Consider the following 19,506-nt stretch of genomic DNA (forward strand, 5'->3'; position numbering starts at 1 on the left):
TTAAGTTTCGGGGGGAGTCAAAAGTTATGTGTGGATTTTCAACTGCACAGGGGTCAGTGCCCCAACTCTTGCCTTGTTAAGGGGTCCACTGTATTTGAGAAACAAAAATGAGCAATTATAAGACTATGCTTTTACTTCTACTTTCTTTGCTAATTCCCCAGAACATGGTTCACCAAAATGGACTTATTTTCTGAAATTTAAAACTTCTAAAATTAAGACTTGAAAATATGTACAGTAATGATAAAACTTGACTCTGACAGCATCCTATTTTTGCCTTTAATTTTCCACGACTCCCCCATTCCTCTTTACTGTGGATGCTAATCTTCTCCCTCCACCTTCAGAAGGCAGCCCCTCAGGCATGTTTCTCCCCTGGTATTGCTGAGATAAAACTCCCTTTGTTCTAGTGGAGGCAATGATGTTGGGAGATGGCAGCCACGCCCTGCCTCCACACTTGCAAATCACTGCACCACTCAGAATACCCTGCTCTTTCCCATTGTTAGGAAAGACTTATCCCACCTTCGTGGCCAGCGCTGGCTTTCTCTTTTGGGTGGGCAGCAACAGGGTTGTTACTGACAGCTCTCCCTGCATTTGTGTATTCTTTGGGTTCAATTTCCCAAAGGCCTAACATGGCAGACAGAGCTCGGAAGGCAGACCCTCAAGATTCCCTTCCCCAGGTTATTCAGTCAAACAGGACTCCTGGTGCTCCTGTGAAAGGCCTCAGCTGATGGAGTGAAGGTTATGATAAGCTGACCTTAAATGAGAGCTGTCATCCTGAATGGCTCGGGACACAATGGAATCCCAACAAGCCCCTTAGAAGCAGCAGCAAGAGGCAGAAGACGCAGAGTCAGAGCTGCAGTGGAAGGGAGGAGACGATGGGGGTGAAAGAGAGCCACCAAGGGGTGGAAAGGACTCCACCCGCCACTGGGGGCTTTGAGGGGGCCATGAGTCAGGGAATTCGAGCAGCCTCTGGAAACTGATAGTGATGTCTAATTGACAGCCAGGAAGGAAACAGGGACCTCAGTCCTGCAACTTTGTGGAACTACATTTTGCCAACAACATGAATGAGTATGGAAGGGGATGCATCCCAAAGCACCCAGAAAAGAGTGTGGCCCTGGCAGCACCTTGATTTCACCCCAGTGAAACTCGAAGCTGAGAAACACCTATGCCTTTAGAGTGTTGAATGGGAGTAGAGTATGCCATCCCAAAATGTGCCACTTGGACATGTGGATTATTTTGAGCCAAAGTCAATAAAGACCTAGCAGACTCAAGAAAAACTTTTACCTCTTTCTTCATTACTTAAAAGAATTTAGATAGGGGGCCTGACCCAGAAAGGGAGCTATTACCAGAAATGACTTTTTATCTGGAAGACCAATTTGTTTGACAGGACACACATCTAATTACCAAACATCTGCTCTTGTTACAGTCCTGCAAATTACCCTCCTCCCTTTTTTAACATATGTATATTAAAAAAAATTTTTTTTTTAATTTGAGAGAGAGTGTGTGTGAGTAGAGCAGGGGAGAGGTGCAGAGGGAGAGAAAGAAAGAATCTTAAGCAGGTTCCATGCTCAGAGCAGAGCCTGACACAAAGCTTGATCCCATGACCCTGAGATCATGACCTGAACTGAAATCACAAGTCAGATGCTCAACTGACTGAGCCACATGGTGAGCCATCCAGGTGCCCCTACCCACCTCCCTTTTGAAGCCAGGCCCCTATCCCATTCTTTAGCTCAGGATGGCAAATAAGCCTCAGTTGTGTAACTTACCCTGGAGTCTCATGCCTGTGGGGCTCCTGTACATATGAAATTGTTTGTTTTTCTTCTGTTAGTCTGCCTCATATCAGCTTAATTAATAGACCAGCCAATGAACCTAGAAAGGAAGAAAGGAAAATTTTTCTATCTCTGTAGTGTGCACACTGTTTCCAAATGTCTCACATTTTTGTTAAGATCTCCAATTATGATATGAAGGTTGTAGTTGGTCACACTGACTCAAGCACTTGTCACCATTTGTTTTATTGTGGCTCCTGAGGACATGTTGGTACCTTTCTATTAATTTTATTCATTTCCCTTGCCATTATAGTAACAGTCTATTTTATGTACTGGAGGTTTGTGGATACTCATTTCCATTCTTTGGTTAGATCCTGACAGTGCCATTCCCTAGCCTCATGAAATGTCACCATGTCCTTCTCTCAGTGAGTGTGCTGATGGCTGTGCCCAAGGGTTAGAGAGTCTGTGATATTGTGATTTATACTAAATATTTATTTGGTCTTCACCTTGTTCCCAGCACAGAACTCATAAAAAACTCTTGGAATTTTGTAAATGAGAAGAGTACCAAAGATATCTTTTGTTATCTTATTGAGGTGACTTTTGGAAGCACCAAAAGTGGGAGCTGGTTGCCAAGGGAACCAATCCTGTAATTAGAAGGTTGGAACCTTCATCCCCTCCTCCCTGACCTTCAGGAGGGGAGAAGGATTAGAGATTGAGCTCAAGCACCAATAGCCAATGATTTAATCAGTTGTGCCTATGTAATAAAGCCACCATGAAACCCCCAAAAGACAGGATTCAAAGAACTTCAGGGTTGGTGAACACAAGGAGTTTTGGGGCAAGTGGTGCATACAGAGGGCATTAAAACTCCACACCCATTCTCCAGACCTTGCTCTGTGCATCTCTTCCTATCTGGCTGTTCCTGATTTATATCCTTTCATAATAAACCAATAATCTGGTAAGTGTAATGTTTCTCTGAGCTCAGCAAGCCACTCCAGCAAAATAATCAAACCTCGGGAGGGGGCCATGGGAACCTCTGATTTATAGCCAGTGGGTCAGAAGCATAGGTGACAACCTGGACATGTGGTTGGCATCTAAGATGGGGGCAGTCTTATAGGACTGAGCCCCTAGCCTGTGAAATCTGATGCTGTCTCCAGGTGGATAGTGTCAGAATTGAGTTAAACTGTAGGACACCTAGGAGAATTGCTTGGTGTTGGGGAAAACTCCATGTGTCAAAATTGGGAGGAGACTCAGAGAATCATATATATGCATCACTCTGAACAGTGCCTGGTGCACAGCATATGCTGGGTGAGTATGCTTGTGGCTACTGTCATCAATAAGTTACTGACCAGTCAGCTCAGATGGGTTTTGGCACTGTGCTTATGAAACCTGGGACACACCTATAGGTCCATTTGGCAGGTAGGTACAGAAGCTGGAGGTGGAAGAGGCTGACCACACCTTCTGAGAACTGAGGAAGAGCCAGAGCTAGTTCTCACCATCCACAAAGCCAGCGGGGAGAGTAGAGGAACTAACATCAACAAAGACATGAATTCTTTTTAAGAAGCATAGCATTTGGGGGCACCTGACTGGCTCAGTTGGTAGAGCTTATGACTCTTGATCTCAGGGTCATGAGTTCAAGCCCCACATTGGGTGTAGAGATTACTTAAATAAATAAATTTAAACCTTTGAAAAAATGCTTTAAAAAAAAAAAGCAAAGAATTTGCCTTGTGGACTGGGAGCTGGCAGGGGCCTCTAGGTGGGACCATATCTGATGTTGTCTGTGGGGTTCCCCTGGCCTCTCTGAGCTCAATTCAGGAGGCCTGTAGAGCAAGAGTCAAGGTTGACCTTAATGGCAAGCCATGTTATGTCACTATACCTTCTTGCCAGTTAAAGTAGGAACACTCCTCTCCCTTCCTACATCCAGAGCTTGGCTGCCAGGCTCAGCTTATGTGCTGTTTCTTCTGAGAATCCTCTCTGCTCCAGTAACCCTGCCAGACTTCTCACAGTACTGTGGGAAACCCCCAACACTAACTCCTGAAGTACGTTGCTTAGCTCATCAGAGCACAGCATCACCCTGGCTGGGAGTACCAGAAGGCTCTGGTCCCAGTCTCACCTCCCATTGATCCCTCCCTCCCCATCCCTGCTCTTGAGTGGACTGTAGGCTCCATCAAAAAAAGCTTTTTGACTTTTCTGTTTGGAGGCGCTTCCCACGCTAGCACAGGATGTTTGGGAAGGGAGAAACACCTCCAACCATGGAAAGGACAACGAGTCTCTGGCATTTGCTTTGGATCGGAGGGCTTTGGGCTGGATAGTCTAGATAACCTTCACCCTGAAAACAACCCTGCAGAGCAGGGGTGCTGAGGGAGCAACATCCCTCCACTGTGCAGGGAGGAGCACAGCTGTCATCACCTATCCCTTCCCCAGAAGCAGCCATCCAGCTTGGCTCCCCAGCATATCCTGTCAGGTGGCCCCTGCCCAGGCCTCTGAAACAGTTGGCTAGTGAATCCATGGTGTAAGCTAAGCCAACTACCCACAGCCAGCTTCCAAGCAAAGTTTGTTTTTGATTTTATGCTTATGTTTTTAAGCTCCAAAGGCTACTGGTTCTGGGAAGGACTGGGTCACTATGTGACTTTGGGAAGATCCTTTGCAGCCTCTGTGACTCCAGGTTGTAACTCTTGGCTTCCTTAGATCATGGTGTTCTCCTCATGTTGTTGGCACACACTTGCTAGCACCCTCTTCTCTGAAGCAAAGTGGTTAGGGCATGGCCCATGCTAAAGGAGAGGAGCCCTGCTGGTGCCAAGATGCGTGGTGCAGTTGCAGCCCCTGGCCAAGGGATGGTGGGCAGGACTGGGCTGGCCGAGGTACCAAGAAGGCAAAGCAGAGTTGTTGGCCAGTAGCCCCCTCCTACTGACTTCCCTATCACTTTTGTTTGTATCTGTTTTATTATAAAGAATAACAGTTGCATTTGAAAAAGGAAGTTCAGGGGCACCTGGGTGGCTCATTTGGTAAGTGTCGACTTTGGCTCAGGGCATGATCTTGCAGTCTGTGAGTTTGAGCCCTGCATTGGAATCTCTGCTGTCAGCATAGAGTCCACTTCGGATCCCTTCCTCTGTTCTTCCCTTCTGTTCCCTTCTGTTCCCTTCCTCTCTGCCCCTACCCTGCTTGGGTGCTCTCTCTCTCTCTCTCAAAAATAAATAAACATTAAAAAAAGTTCAAACTGTAAGGAAAAAAGTCAAAGTTGCCCTGTCTCACTCCAGCCCCCTCCCTGAAGGCCACCTCCCTTCACCATTTGTTTCCAGTTCTTACTATGGTTACCTCTGTAACTGTAACCCATACACCCATGTCTTGATTTCTCAACTTCAGACGGTTTCTCTTGGCTGTGGTCTATGAAAAATATGAAATGAGCACACTTACATGATCCTTTACCTTCCAACTTATTTGTTATTACTTTTCATTCTTTGAATCCAGTGCTTCTCAAGGGCCCACTGAGTGCCTGCCTAAAATGCAGACTCCCAGGTCTGGGACAAAATTATCTGAATGTGTGATGGGACCTAGGAAGACCCATTTATAATCATCACCTCTAGTTAATTCTTATGTACGTTACAGTTTGAGAACCATCAACCTAATGCCTACCTCTATAACTAAATACATCTCTTATCAGTTGGGATGCTTTTGTCTACTCTATCAGAAACCCAACTAAGGAGCGATATCAGCAAAAGTGGAGAAGTGGGGAACTCCACATTCCACCATGCCATAAAACAATGATAACATGGGCAGAAAATTTCAGGATCAACTTTTTTGGAATTCTGAAGACTAACCAAAGGCTTGCAGCAACCTTGGAAAAACCTATTCCAGAAGAATAGCTGATGGAATGAATAAGTCACAAGAATGAAAGGTATAGCATAGGAAATACAGTCAATGGTACCGTAATAGTATTGTTTGGTGCAGATGGTAGCCACTTGTGGTGAGCACAGCATATAGTTCAAACGCTATATTGTACACCTGACACTAATGTAACATTGCATGTTCACTATACTTCAGTGAAAAAAATCAAGGCTGAACTCTTCCCAAATTTGATGAATTTTAGTTAGTAATAAAAAAATGTCTAACAAATAAAAATCCCAGGGCCAAATTATTCTAGTAGTGAATTCTACCAAATGGCAGTACTCACCAAATTGATCTTCAGATTCAGTGCACTACTATCCAAACTCAATCTTAAAAACAATTTAAAAAGTCTGATTCTAAAGTTCATTTGGAATTATAAGGGATACAAAAGAGCCAAAACAGTCTTGAACAATGTTAGAAGACTCATAATTTCTGATTCCAAAACTTAATACAAAACTATAGTAATCAAGACTGTGTGGTACTGGCATTTAGACATATAGACCAGTGGAATAGAATTGAAAGTATAAAAATAAATCCATACATTTCTGGTCAATTGATTTTTGACAAGGCTTTTAATGGGGAAAAAAGGAATCTTTTCAACAAACAGTGCTGGAACAACTGGATAGCCATATAGTGAAGGATGATCTTGGACCCCTACCTCATATCATATATGAAAATTAACTCAAAATGGACTACATACCTAAATGTAAGAGCTAAATAATAAAACTCTTGGAAGAAAACATAGGTGAAAATCTGCATGACCTTTGATTAGACAGCAGCTCCTTAGACATGACATCAAAAAACATAAAGCAATCAAAGAAAAAAAATAGATAAATTGCTCTTCACCAAAATTAAAAACTTCTGTGCACCAAAGGGCATTATCAAAAAAAGTGAAAAAACAACTCAGAATGGGAAAAATATTTGTATACAGAATATAAAAAGTACTCTTCCAACTCAGCAAAAAACAAAAACAAAAACAAAAACAACAACAGCAACAACAAAATGATGACTCAATTAAAATGGGCAAGGAACTTGAATTGACAGTTCTCCGAAGAAGATATACAAATGGCCAATAAACACATGTAAAGATTCTGAACATCACTGATCATCAGGGAAATGCAAATCAAAGCCACAAGACACCACTTCACACCCATTTGACTGGGTAAAATAAAAAAGTAATGACTATAGCAAGTGTTGATGAGGATGTGGAGAAATTGGAACCTTTATACATAGCTAGTGGGAATGCAAAATGGTGCAGCCACTATGGAAAAGTTTAGCAGGTCCACAAAAAGTTAAACATAGAATTACCATATGACCCAGCAATTTCTCATCTAGTTATTTGAGAGAAATGAAAATATATGTCCACCAAAAACTTGTACACAAATGTTCATAGCAGCTATATTCATAATAGCCAAAAAAGTGTAAATAAGCCAAATGTCCATCAACTGATGAATGGATAACAAAACGTGGTACAGTAGTCCCCCATTATCTGTGGTTTTGCTTTCTACGGTTTCAGTTACCACAGTCACTTTCAGTCTGGAAACAGTAGTGTCAGAAGAGCAGTAGTAGCCTAATGCTACATCACAATGCCTACATCATTCACTTCACTTCATCTTGTCACATAGGCATTTTATTAGCTTACATCATCACAAGAAGAAAAAAGGTGAGCACAGTACAATAAGATATTTGGAGAGAGACTACATTCACATAACTTTTATTATAGTATATTGTTATAATTGTTGTATTTAATTACTAGTTACCATTGTTAATCTTTTACTGCATCTAATTTATAAATTAAACTCTATCATAGGTATGTATGTACAGGAAAAAACAGTATTTATAGGGTTTGGTATTTTCCACAGTTTCAGACATCCACAGGGGATCTTGGAACATATCCCCCATGGATAAGAGAGAACTACTGTATATCCATTGGGTGGAATATTTTTCAGCCATAAAAAAAAAATAAAGTAGTGACACAGGCTACAATGTGGATGAACCTGGAAAACGATGCTAAGTGAAAGAAGCCAGACACAAAAGACCACAGTTTATATGATACCACTTATATCCAGGACAAGGAAATTCATGAGACAGAAAGTAGATTAGTGGCTGCCAGGGCTTTACTAGTATTTCATGTTGCCAAGCTTTCTAGAGTTTGCCTTTGTTCTCTCATTATCAGGCTTCCATCTGAGACTTCCAGATTGGCTCTACAGTCATTGCGGTGGCTGGCATGGGTTTCTCTCATGGTCATGCTGGCCTACCACTCCCAGCAGCTTGGACCTTGTACGGGAGGGTGCCTGTGGGTTGCGGGGTCCTGGGCAGGGCCAGGCTGCTCTATAGGATGAGTGGTGGGGGCTGCTCTGCCCCACATCATCCAAGCCCAGAGAATCTTACTTTATTTTGTCCTTTTATTCTGAATGTTTATTTATTTTTGAGAGAGAGAGACAGACAGACAAAGTGTGAGCAGGGGAGGGACAAAGAGGGAGATAGAGAATCCCAAGCAGGCTCCACACTGTCAGTGCAGAGTCTGATGAGCGGCTCAAACTCAGGAACCGTGAGATCATGACCTGAGCCCAAATCGGACGCTTAACCAACTGAGCCACTCAGGCGCTCCTTGCCTTTCTTTAAGAAAACATGCTTTTTTATTCTGAAAGATAACATTCAACATAAAGAGCTTCACAAATTATTATAAAGCAAACATTCATGTAGTCACTCCCCAGGTATCTCCTCAGGGTCTCCAATGTCCTTCCACTCACCTTTTCCCAGAGGTAATAAAGCCTATCCTCACTTTCATGGTAATCATTTCTTTGTTCCTTATAGTTTCACCATGTGTATACACATTCCTAAACAATATGGTTTAATTTTGCCTGCTTTTAAACTTTACAGAAATAAAATCTGGTTATCTATCCCTGTGGAGCAAATATCCCAAACCTCAGGGGCCTGAAACAGGGATAATTCTGTTATTCTCTGTCAAGAGCTAGAGTTGATTGAGCTCAAGGTGGGTGATTCCTGCTCAAGGCCTTGTAAATGGTCATGGGGGTGAGGGGCACCTTTGGAATGCCCTCCCTCTATCCCTGGTAGTTAATACTAGTTGTTGGCTGGACCATCCACACATGGCCTCTATATCTGGTCTGAGCTTGCTCACTACACAGCACCTGGGTTCCAAGAAGGAGCTGCTGAGGGAGACTGGGAGGAAGCTGTATCACCCTTTAAGACCTAGCCTGGAAGTCACACAGCATCATTCCTGTTTTGGCCTTCCCAGATCCTAGGGGAAGAAACATAGACCCCACCCCCCACCTTTCAATGGCAGGGGCTGGGGGTGGTAAGTCAACATCCTGTGAGAAGAGCATGTGTGTGTACACACATGTGCATGCTGGCATATTGCAATAGCCTAAAGATGGAGGCAGCCCAAGTGTCCATTGATGGATGAATGGATGAACATAATATGGTCCATCTATATGCTGGAATATCATTCAGCCTTAAAAAGGAAGGAAATTCTGATCTGTGCTACAACGTGGATGAACCTTGAGGGCATTATGATCAGTGAACTAAGCCAGTCACAAAAGGCCAAATACTGTCTGATTCTATGTACATGAGGGACCTTGAATCAAATTCATAGAGACAGAAAGCAGAATGGTGGTTGCCAGGGAACGGGGGGAGGAAGGAATGGGGAGTTATTGTTTAATAGGTACAGAGTTTCAGTTTGAGAGGATGAAAATGTTCTGGAGATGGGTGGTGGTGATGGTTGCACAATGTGAATGTACTTAACTTTGCTGAAATGCACACCCCAAAATTTAAGATGGTATGTTATATGTGGATTTTACAATTAAAGAAATTTTTTTTAATGTTTACTTATTTTTGAGAGAGACAGAGACAGAATGCGAGTGGGTTAGGGGGCAGAGAGAGAGGGACACAGAGAATCCGAAGCAAGCTCCAGGCTCCGAGCTGTCAGCACAGAGCCCAAAACGGGGCTCGAACTCATGAGCTGTGAGATCATGACCTGAGCCCAGTCGGACGCTCAACCAACTGAGCCACCCAGGCACCCCTTTACCACAATTTTTAAAAAATTAAGTTACATTTCAAAAAGGAGAGAATATGTGATAAACGATATCTTCAGATACCCTGCATTTATGCATCTTTGGAAAATATAGTCTGCCACAGAACATGCAACTTACTGTTTGGGGTCTTGTATCTCTTACCCAACATTGAATCTGTAAAATTCCCACAAGTTGTGTGTTGCTAAGTTTCCGAGGCTGTACACTATTCTCCCATGTGGATATGTCACAAAATTTATCCCATCTCCTGTGGATGGACATTTGGGGGCACTCTAGCTTGGGGCTAATAAAAACAGTGCTGCTATGGATATTCCTGCACATGGGCACTTGTTTCTCTGGCTCGTGGGATAGATGCTCACTTAACTTTTTGAGATAATAGCAAACTATTTGCTGAGGTGGTTGTACCAACTCACACTCCCATCAAGTGTGCGAGAGGATCTATTTCTTTATCTCCTCCCTGACACTCTAGGGGTGCTAGGATACATTTAACTGAAACCGCTTGGTTTCTTTCCTGGCAGGGCCTGCCTTTCTCACCCCAGCTGCCCTGGGGGCTGGCTGACACTTACAGAGGTGCATGTCTGCATCCTTCCCAGCCACAGCCCACCCAGAGGGGCACTCCCAGGACAAACTGGCTCCCAGGGATACACCTGGATGCTGCAACCCTCTTTCCTGGCTCGTGGCTCCTGTCTGCACACAGGGTTGGCATTTACTTCCATTGCAGTTTATCCCTCCATCTGATCCCATCTCCTTCCTGTCTTCCAAAAACTCTTCCAAGTTCCTCAAAATTTCTGGTCTGCTGATGCAATTTTAAATGATTTTGCATGTTGCCATGAGTTTGTTTATTAGCTCTCAGTATCGTGATTGTTGTACATAATGGGACACACTATAATGGGAGGGAGAGGAACACGTGGGTGGGTTCTCTCTGCTGTCTTGAACCCCATCCTCAACCCAGGGTCTCTGATTCACCCCAGCCTCTCAGGCTCTGAGCTTGTGAGCCCTCAGAGCCCAGCATTCAAGGGGATGATCGCTGCCCCCTGGGAATAGGAGGCCTACTGAGTTTATGTCTACTCAGCTGAAAGACAACGTCTCACCTTTCCCAGCAGCTAGATGTGACCATGTGACTATTTTGGAATGGCAACTTCTGGAACCATAGGCCCTTGGCTTTGTCTCCTTGAGTTCTCTTCCAGGCACCACCCAGGCCAAGTCCAGCCATGCTGGTTCTTCCACTGTTCTACTGCTATTTCCCCTAGCCCACCCCAACTGTGCTTGTTACTTCTCTGTCCCAGGGTCTCCCCTTGCCCAGGAGGCCAGTTCCCATCTTCACCCTAGTAAACCCTAAAAAGTAAACCCATGTAAAGGGCAGCTCTTCTCTACAACCTCTCAAACTCCCAAGTAGGTGACCGCGTCTCCTCTGCCCAGCACTTCTCCACCCACTGTCACTCAGTTTATGCGGTCTGGGACAGTGTCCTTCTGGATGTTCACTTGACCAGCATATGCTGCAGGGGTCAAGCCCAGCTAAGGCCAATCACAACACAGGGAATCCCCAGCTCTGCCTCTTTGGTGAGAGTATGAAGAGAAGGGGGTCTGCAGGGGGCAAACAAGGGCAACTGAGGGGTTAATGTGCATACTCCAGACCCTGCCAGACTCCCTGGGCATGCAGGGTAGTGGCAGGCTGGGAGGCACCACATCCTCCCAATCCTGGGAAGGCAGCAGGCTGGGAGAATGTCCCCATGTCCTTGGCATGGTCAGCCTGGCCCTGGATGTCCAGCTCTGACTCACTCCTTGTTTGGGCAAAACGCTGGCTTGGGTGCCAAGTCCCGAGAGCTTGACAAAGGCAAAGGGAATAACAAGATAGGATCTGAGGGTCAGCTCCTGGGAACAGTGTGGGTACCCAGCCTGTGTTTACAGCTGCTTCCTGCTCTGGCTCTCCGTCTGGTGAGCTGGGTGTGGCTACCGTCTGAGGAGGTGGGGGATCCTCTCCCAGCCCTCCGGGTGGACCCTGCACACCAGTCCTGAGTGTATGAAACAATCACAGGGCAGTGAGGACAATAGCATGAGAGCCGGTGGCAGATAACAGGATTAAAACATTCTAAGGTTTTGGTCTTGGTAGGAGGAGAGCAACGATAGCAAAGATATTAATTTTAAATTTATTCACTTCAGAAGGTGACTGCTGAAATAGGCAAATAAGGTATCATTTGCAAACAAGTAAAGGCAAAAATATGAAAAAGACAAAAACAATTAATCCAAAAAAAGACAGAAAGGAGGAGTAGAGAGGGGGATCTGCACATAAGCTGTTACAAATAAATCCAAACATACCTGTAATCACAAAAAATGTAAAGGGACCAAATGTTCCAGATACAGAGAAAAATTGCCACATTATATGAAAAGCAATCCAGCTTTCTGCAATTACAGGAGACCCTCCTGAAGCATAAAGAAATACAATATTGAAGGTCAAGAGAGAGAAAGATACACCATGCAAAGACTAACCAAGAGTGAACTTGTGAGCTATGTCAGATGAAATACAATTTAAGGCAGCAAAGTCCAAAGTTGATTTGTTGGAAATACAAATATAAAGCTAAGTTTCTGGTAATATTAACAAGAAAAAGAGAAGGCACTAGTTAATGTTAATAATAATAATAATAATAATACCAATAGGAAAGAAAAGGAGACAACCATACATGCTCCAACAAGTAAACAGAAATAATAAGGGGCTATTTGTCAACTGTATGACAACACATTTGAAAACAGACAAACTGAATAATTTCTTGGAAAACACCATTTTCCAGAATGGAATCCAAAAGAAATAAAAAACCTGATTGTCTTACAATTAAGCTCAGGTCATGATCTTGTGGTCCGTGAGTTAGAGCCCTGCACTGGGCTCTGTGCTGACAGCTCAGAGCCTGGAGCCTGCTTTGGATTCTGGGCCTCCCTCTCTCTGCCCTTCCCCTGCTCGTACTCTGTCTCTCTATCTCTCTCAAAAATAAACATTAAAAAAAAAAAAAGGTTGGTATAAAATTGCCTAATGTAAATCAACCCTGTTAACAGAATAAAAGAGAAAAACCACAGTAATATGTCAATAGATGCAAAACTGTCCAATGAAATTAAATACATTCAAAATAAAAAGTTATAAAAAGAATGAAAATAATAATAGAAGCTAATAAGGGGCACCTTCCAAGAAACTACAGCAGACAACATAGCAATGAGAGCATTCCCTACAAGACTAGAAGCCTGACTTGATGTCCATAATGAAGACTTCTCTATGATGATCTACTGGACATCCTAACTGGTGCAGTAAAATAAGAAAAGGAAATAAAAGGTAATGGAGTTAGAAAGAAAAACACAAAACTCTCATTATTTGCAGATGATATGACTATAAGGAAAACCCAAAGGCATCTATAGAGAAATTATCAGGACTAAATAAGTTTGCTGGATTCAAAGTAAAATTCATTTGCGTTTCTAAAAATTGGCAAAAATCTCTTAGAAAATACAGTTTTATATTTATTTTATTTTATTTTATTTTATTTTATTTTATTTTATATTTTATAGAGAGAGCATGCAAGCGGGAGAGAGAGGCAGAGGGAGGGAGAGAAGGAATCCTAAGCAGGGTTCATGCTCAGTGCTGAGCCTGACATGAGGCTCGATTCCATGACCCTGGGATCATGACCTGAGCCAAAATCACGAGTGGGACCTTCAACCGACTGAGCCACCCAGCTACCCCAAAAATACAACTTTAAAAATATACAATCTAAAATAGCAGCAAAAGGGTCACCTGGGTAGCTCAGTTGGTTAAGCGTCTGACTCTGGATTTTGGCTCAGGTCATGATCTCATGGTTTGTAAATTCAAGCCCCACATGGGGCTCTTCATTGGCAGTGTAGCGCCTGCTTGGGATTCTCTCTCTCTCTCTCTCTCTCTCTCTGCCCCTCCCCTGATCTCTCTCTCTCTCTCTCTTAAAATAAATAAACTTAAAAAATAATGAAATAACAAAAATATAAAGAATCCAGGAATGAATTTTATGTATATATAAAAAGTATAATCCTAAAATTTGGTAAAAATATTATCTGTGGCCCTTCTTATGGGCCATTACTGCTCTAAACACTCTAATCCGTGAGCTGGTTTAATCCTCACCATGTCCCAAGAAGAAGCTGTCCTTACCTTTCCACCTGGTAGCTGAGTGAACTGGTCTACCCACCTAGCATCTGGGCACCTGGTGGGAGGATTTAGGTACAGATAGCCCAGCCACACAACCTGGGCTCTAGCCACTATGTTTTCTTGCCTCTTGTTGGTATGCATTGCTTCACAATAAACATAGTACCCACAGACACTAGGAAAGTTAATAAAAGAAAATTTAAAGAAAATAAGATCAGCTCACCACCCTTGTTCACCTGTGCTCCTCCTTGCCTCTATTCCTGTTCATTCCCATATGGTGTGGGTGACTCCAACTCTGGGTCCCACAACCCCTCCTCAGGGCCCAGGCAACCTTCACCCTAAATTCTCTCAAGTCTGGCCAATGGGATAAGAATTTTTCTTTGGCTTGATGTTGCCTTAAATAAAATTATTCAAAATCAGAGATTTTCTCTACTTTACTACTATAAGACATATTCCTGTCCTCAAAGATGCTTCCTGGGCCAGGCTGCTTGTTATGGCAAAGTCCTCCTTGCCAGTGACCCCCAGTGGCCTGCTATCTTTCCACAGAGAGAGCTCTCCCCTTGGCCTCTTCCAGTTAGCAGAACTCCTGACTAATCTCCTCTGATGGTGTTGTGAATGTGCCAGGTGTTGTCAGAGGACCTCCCACTAGCTCCAGGGAATGAGCTCACTTTGGCTGTCTTCTGTTGCTATGTTGGGGGTTGGGAGACACCAGATGTGTGTCATCTACTTCTGGTGGGTGGGGGACATACCATTCCTGACATTATGCTGCTTTTTCAGTTCTGGATCCCCAAACCACTTTCCTCTTACTACCTTTCAGAGGTCTCCTTTGGCTGTCTCTTGAATTATTTCCAGAATTTAACATTGTACTTGGTGGAGAGGAGTAAAATCTATGCCATCTTGTCCAGACCACAAGCATCTTTTTACTTTGACCTATTTGTATTTTCTATTAAAAATTTTTTTTATCTCAAAAATAAATAATTGAGGTGGGGGAGGCAGAAAGAAAGGGAGACACAGAATCTGAAGCAGGCTCTAGGCTCTGAGCTGTCAGCACAGAGCCTGACGCTGTGCTCAAACTCACAAACCTTGAGATCATGACCTGAGCTGAAGTCAGATGCCCAACTGACTGAGCCACCAAGGTGCCCCATGTATTTTAATATTTAGAATGAGTTTCTTGTAAACAACATATAGTTGGATCTGTTTTTTAAATCCAATTGAACAATCTCTGTCTTTTAATTGGGATGTTTAGACCATTAATATTTAATGTGATTATTAAGATGGTTGAGTTTAAATATACCAGCTTGCTATTTGTTTTTTTTATTCATCCCATCTCTTGTTTGTTCCCCTTTTCCTAAATTTTTTTTTGTTTTTTTTTGGGTTAAGTATCTTTTAAGATTCCATTTTATCTCCTTTGTTTGCTTGTTAACTACATTTCTTTGGTCCATTTTGGTTTTTTAGTGGTTGATTTATTATTTGTAGTATTGATTTTTTTGACTTAGCACAGTCTACATTCACACCGTATCATATGATTTCACATATGCTATATAGACTTTACACTAATATACTCAGCCTGTATGGTGACAGAGGGTAGCTACACTTGTGGTGAGCATAGTGTAACATATAAACTTATCAAATTACTATACAGTACCCGTGAAACTAGTAACATTGTATGTCACTTGTACTTCAATAATAATGATAATAATAATAATAATAATAATATATGTTCAGCCTTTGTGTAAATATTGCACTGTCAGCACAAAGCCCGATGTGGGCTTGAACTCACGAACCTTAAGGTCATAACCTGAGCCAAAGTCTGACATTTAGCCACTGAGCCACCCAGGCACCCCAGCAATAAAGTATTTTAAAAGAGGCTTTAAAATAATTTAAAATTTGCCAAATTGACTCCCATATTTACCATTTCTGGTGTTTTTATTCCTCTGTGTACTTTCATATTCCCATCTGGTATCATTTACCCTGTGCCTAAAGGACTTCCTTTAATATATTTGTAGTGCTGGTCTGTTAGTGATGAATTCTGTCATCTCTTCTATGCTTGAAAAAGTCTTTATTTTTCTTTTAAAAATATTTTATTTTGAAGTAATTATAGATTCCTAGGAAGTTACAAATATAATATAATAGAAAGGTCCTGTGTACCCTTCACTCAGTTATCCCCAGTGATTACATATTACATAATTATAGTGCAGTATCAAAATCAGGAATTTGACAGTGGTACAATGTGTGTGTGTAATTCTGTATCACTATGTACACCCAATGTGTATATGTAATTCTATACATGTAATTTATCAAATGTGTAGATTCATGTAACCACGGCTGAAATCAAGATATAGACTACTGCAGGGGTGCCTGGGTAGCTCAGCTGGTTAAGAATCTAACTTCAGCACAAGTCATGATCTCATCATTCATGAGTTCCAGCCCTACTCTGGGCTCTGCACTCTCTCCCTCTCTCTCTTCCTCTCTCTCTGTACCTCATAGGATTTTCTTTCTCCCTTTCTCTCTGCCCTTCACTCCTTCATGCTTGCTCTCTCTCTCTCTCTCTCTCAAAAAAAAAAAAACAAACCTGTATATATAGACTACTCCATCACCACAAAGATCTGCTTTCTACTATGCCTTCATATCCATATCCACCCTCTCCCTCTGCCATAATCCCTAACCCCTAGGAAACACTAAACTGTTTCCATCTCTCTAATTTTGTCATTTTATAGAAATGGAATCAGAGTATATAGCAAATCGCAGTTGGCTTTTTTTCATTTAATACCCTTGAGATCAAAGTTATTGTGTGTATCAAGGGTTTGTTGGTCTCTTATTGCTGAGTACTATTCCACACTATGGTTGTGCCATAGTTTTTTTAGCCACTAACCTATTAAGGGACTTTTGCATTGTTTCCAGTTTGGGGCTGTAACAAATAAAGATGCTATTAACAATTGTGTACGGGTTTTTGTGCACTCATAAGTTTTTCTTTCTTTGAAATAAATGCCCAGAAGTGCAATTGCTGGATTATAAGGTATACACTACCATATAGTCCATGTTTAGTTTTTTAGGAAACTGCGAAACTGTTTTCCAGGGTGGCTATACCATTTTATGTTCCCACCAGCAATGTGTGAGAGATTCAGATTCTCTGCATCCTCACCAGCATTTGGTGTTGTCATTATTTTTTTATTTTGGCTGTTTTAATAATTGTAATCTTATTTCATCCTTAGATATATAATGATCATGTCATAGTTAAAAATTTAATTTTAATTTCCCTAATAGTGATTTGAACATCTTTTCATTGGTTCACTTGCCATCCTTTTTGGCAAAAGATTTCTGTGTGTCTTTTGCCCCATTTCTTCTTCTTTTTTTAATGTTTATTTATTTATTTTGAGAGAGAGAGCACGAGTAGGGGAAGGGCAGAGACAGAGGGAGAGAGAGAATCCAAAGCAGGCTCTGCACCATTAACACAGAGACTGATGCAGGGGTTGATCCCATGAACTGTGAGCTCATGACCTGAGCTGAAATCAAGAATTGGAGGCTTAACTGACTGGGCCACCCAAGCACCCCTGCCCCATTTCTAATTTGTTTGCTTGGGGGGGGGGTTAATTAAATATTTTCATTTTTTAAAATTTATTTATTTATTTATTTTGAGAGAGAGAGAGACAAGGCACAAGTAAGTAAGGGACAGAGAGAGAGAGTTGAAAGAATGCCATGAGGGGCAGAGAGAGAGAGTGAGAGTGAGAGACAGAGAGAGAGAGAAGTGGGGCTCACCTGAACTCGGGGCTCAAGCTCACTCAATGTGGGACTTGAACTCATTAATGGTGAAATCCTGACCTGAGTCAAAGTCAGATGCTTAAAGACTAAACCACCCAGATGTCTTTTTTAAAATTTATTTTAGAGCAAGAGAGATCGAGCACGTACGAGTGGGGGAGAGTGGCAAAGAGAGAGAGAGAATTTTAAGCAGGCTCCACACTCAGCGCACAGCCCAAGGTGGGGTTCTATCCCATGACCCTGGGATCATGACCTGAGCTGAATTCCAGTCCAATGTTCAACTGACTGAGCCACCCAGGTGCCCCTATATAGCTTTTTTTTTTTTTTTTTTTTTTTAATGATCAATTTTCGGAGTTCTCGACATATTGTGGATATTAGACCTTTGTTGAATATGTGGAATGCAAATATTTTCTCCCACTGTGTAGCTTGTCTTTTCATCTTTTTAAAAGTATCTCCAGGTGCCTGGGTGGCTCAGTGGGTTAAGAGTCTGACTCTTGATTTCGGATCAGGTCATGACAGCATGGAGCCTGCTTGGTATTCTCTCTCTCCTTGTCTCCCTCTGCCCCTCCCATATGTGCACACATGTTCTCTCTCTCTCTCTCTCAAAATAAATAAACAATTTTTAAAAAGTGTCTCACAAAGAAAAAGTTAATTTTGGTAAAATTAATTGGTCATTTTCTCCATTTATGAGCATGCTTTTGTATCATGTCTATGTCCCAAAGATTTTCTCCCGAGTTTCTTTCTTTTTTCCCCCTGAGTTAGCTTCTAAAATTCTTTAGTTTTACATTTTACATTTAAATCGGGATTCATTTTGAGATTTTTATTTTTTATGGTGTGAGGTTTAGATTCAGGTTGGTTCCCCACCCCCTGTTGATATCTAATTGCTTTAGCATATTGTTGAAAAGATTATCCTTCCTCCATTGAGTTCCTTTTTATTTTATTGTGGTAAAACTTACAATCACATAAAACTCATCATTTTAACAATTTTTACAGTTCAGTGGCATGAAGTACATTCATATTGCTGTGCAACCATCACCACAGTCCATCTCCAGAACTTTTTCATCTTCCCAAACTGAAACTCTGTCCCCATTAAAATTCCCCATTCCTTCCTCCCCTGGCCCCTGGCAACCACCATTCTGCTTTCTGTCTCTATGAATCTGACAGTATATACTAGGTACCTCCTGTTAGTGGAATCATACAATACTCTTCCCTTTGTGTCTGGCTTAGTTCACTTAATGTAATGTTCTCAGCCATGCTGTAGCATGTTTCAGAATTTCCACATTTTGGCTGTTATGAATAATGCTGTTATGAATATTTGTGTACAAATATCTGTTCAAATCGCTGCTTCCATTCTTTTGGGCCATTGAATTGCCTTTGCATGCTTGTCAAAAATCAGTTAACTATACTTGTGTGAGGCTGTTTCTGGGTTCTCTGTTCTGTTCCATTGAACAATGTCTCTGTCCCCTAATAAGCAATATATTAACATCTATATCATAAGTCTCAAAATAAAATAGAGAGATTCTTCCCACTTTATTCTTATTTTTTCAGAATTGTTTTAGCTATTTTAATTTATTTTCAAGTTTTAGAATAATCTTGTGTGTATCTATAAGGAATCTTGCTGGGATTTTGAAGGGAATTGGCATTATAAACATCTTTGTCACATTGAGTCTTCCAATCAGTGAACACACAAAGCTTCTCCATGTATTTAGATCTTTGATTCTTTTCATCAGTGTTTTGCAGTTTCCAGCATACAACTTTTGTTTGCATTTGTTAGATTTACATCTATGTACTTTGGTTTTTGAGGGATTGTAAGTGATGTTGTATTTTTAATTTTGGTTTTCATGTGTTCATTACCAGTGTATAGAAGTGGAAATTGATTTTTGTACTTTGATCTTGAATCTTTGTA

At 41.8% G+C, this 19,506-nt stretch overlaps 1 long non-coding RNA gene across 1 annotated transcript in view; it reads right to left on the reverse strand.

The window, feature by feature from the left end:
• LOC122232751 overlaps window positions 1–19,506 on the reverse strand; it is a 56,936-nt gene that overhangs the window by 33,031 nt on the left and 4,399 nt on the right. Inside the window, exon 2 of the long non-coding RNA XR_006210143.1 lies at window positions 1,764–1,866. This is a non-coding gene — a long non-coding RNA (uncharacterized LOC122232751). The remainder of the gene's footprint in view (window positions 1–1,763; window positions 1,867–19,506) is intronic.

The sequence above is a fragment of the Panthera tigris genome, chromosome D3, assembly GCF_018350195.1.
Source record: "Panthera tigris isolate Pti1 chromosome D3, P.tigris_Pti1_mat1.1, whole genome shotgun sequence".
Classification (NCBI taxonomy): Eukaryota; Metazoa; Chordata; class Mammalia; order Carnivora; family Felidae; genus Panthera; species Panthera tigris.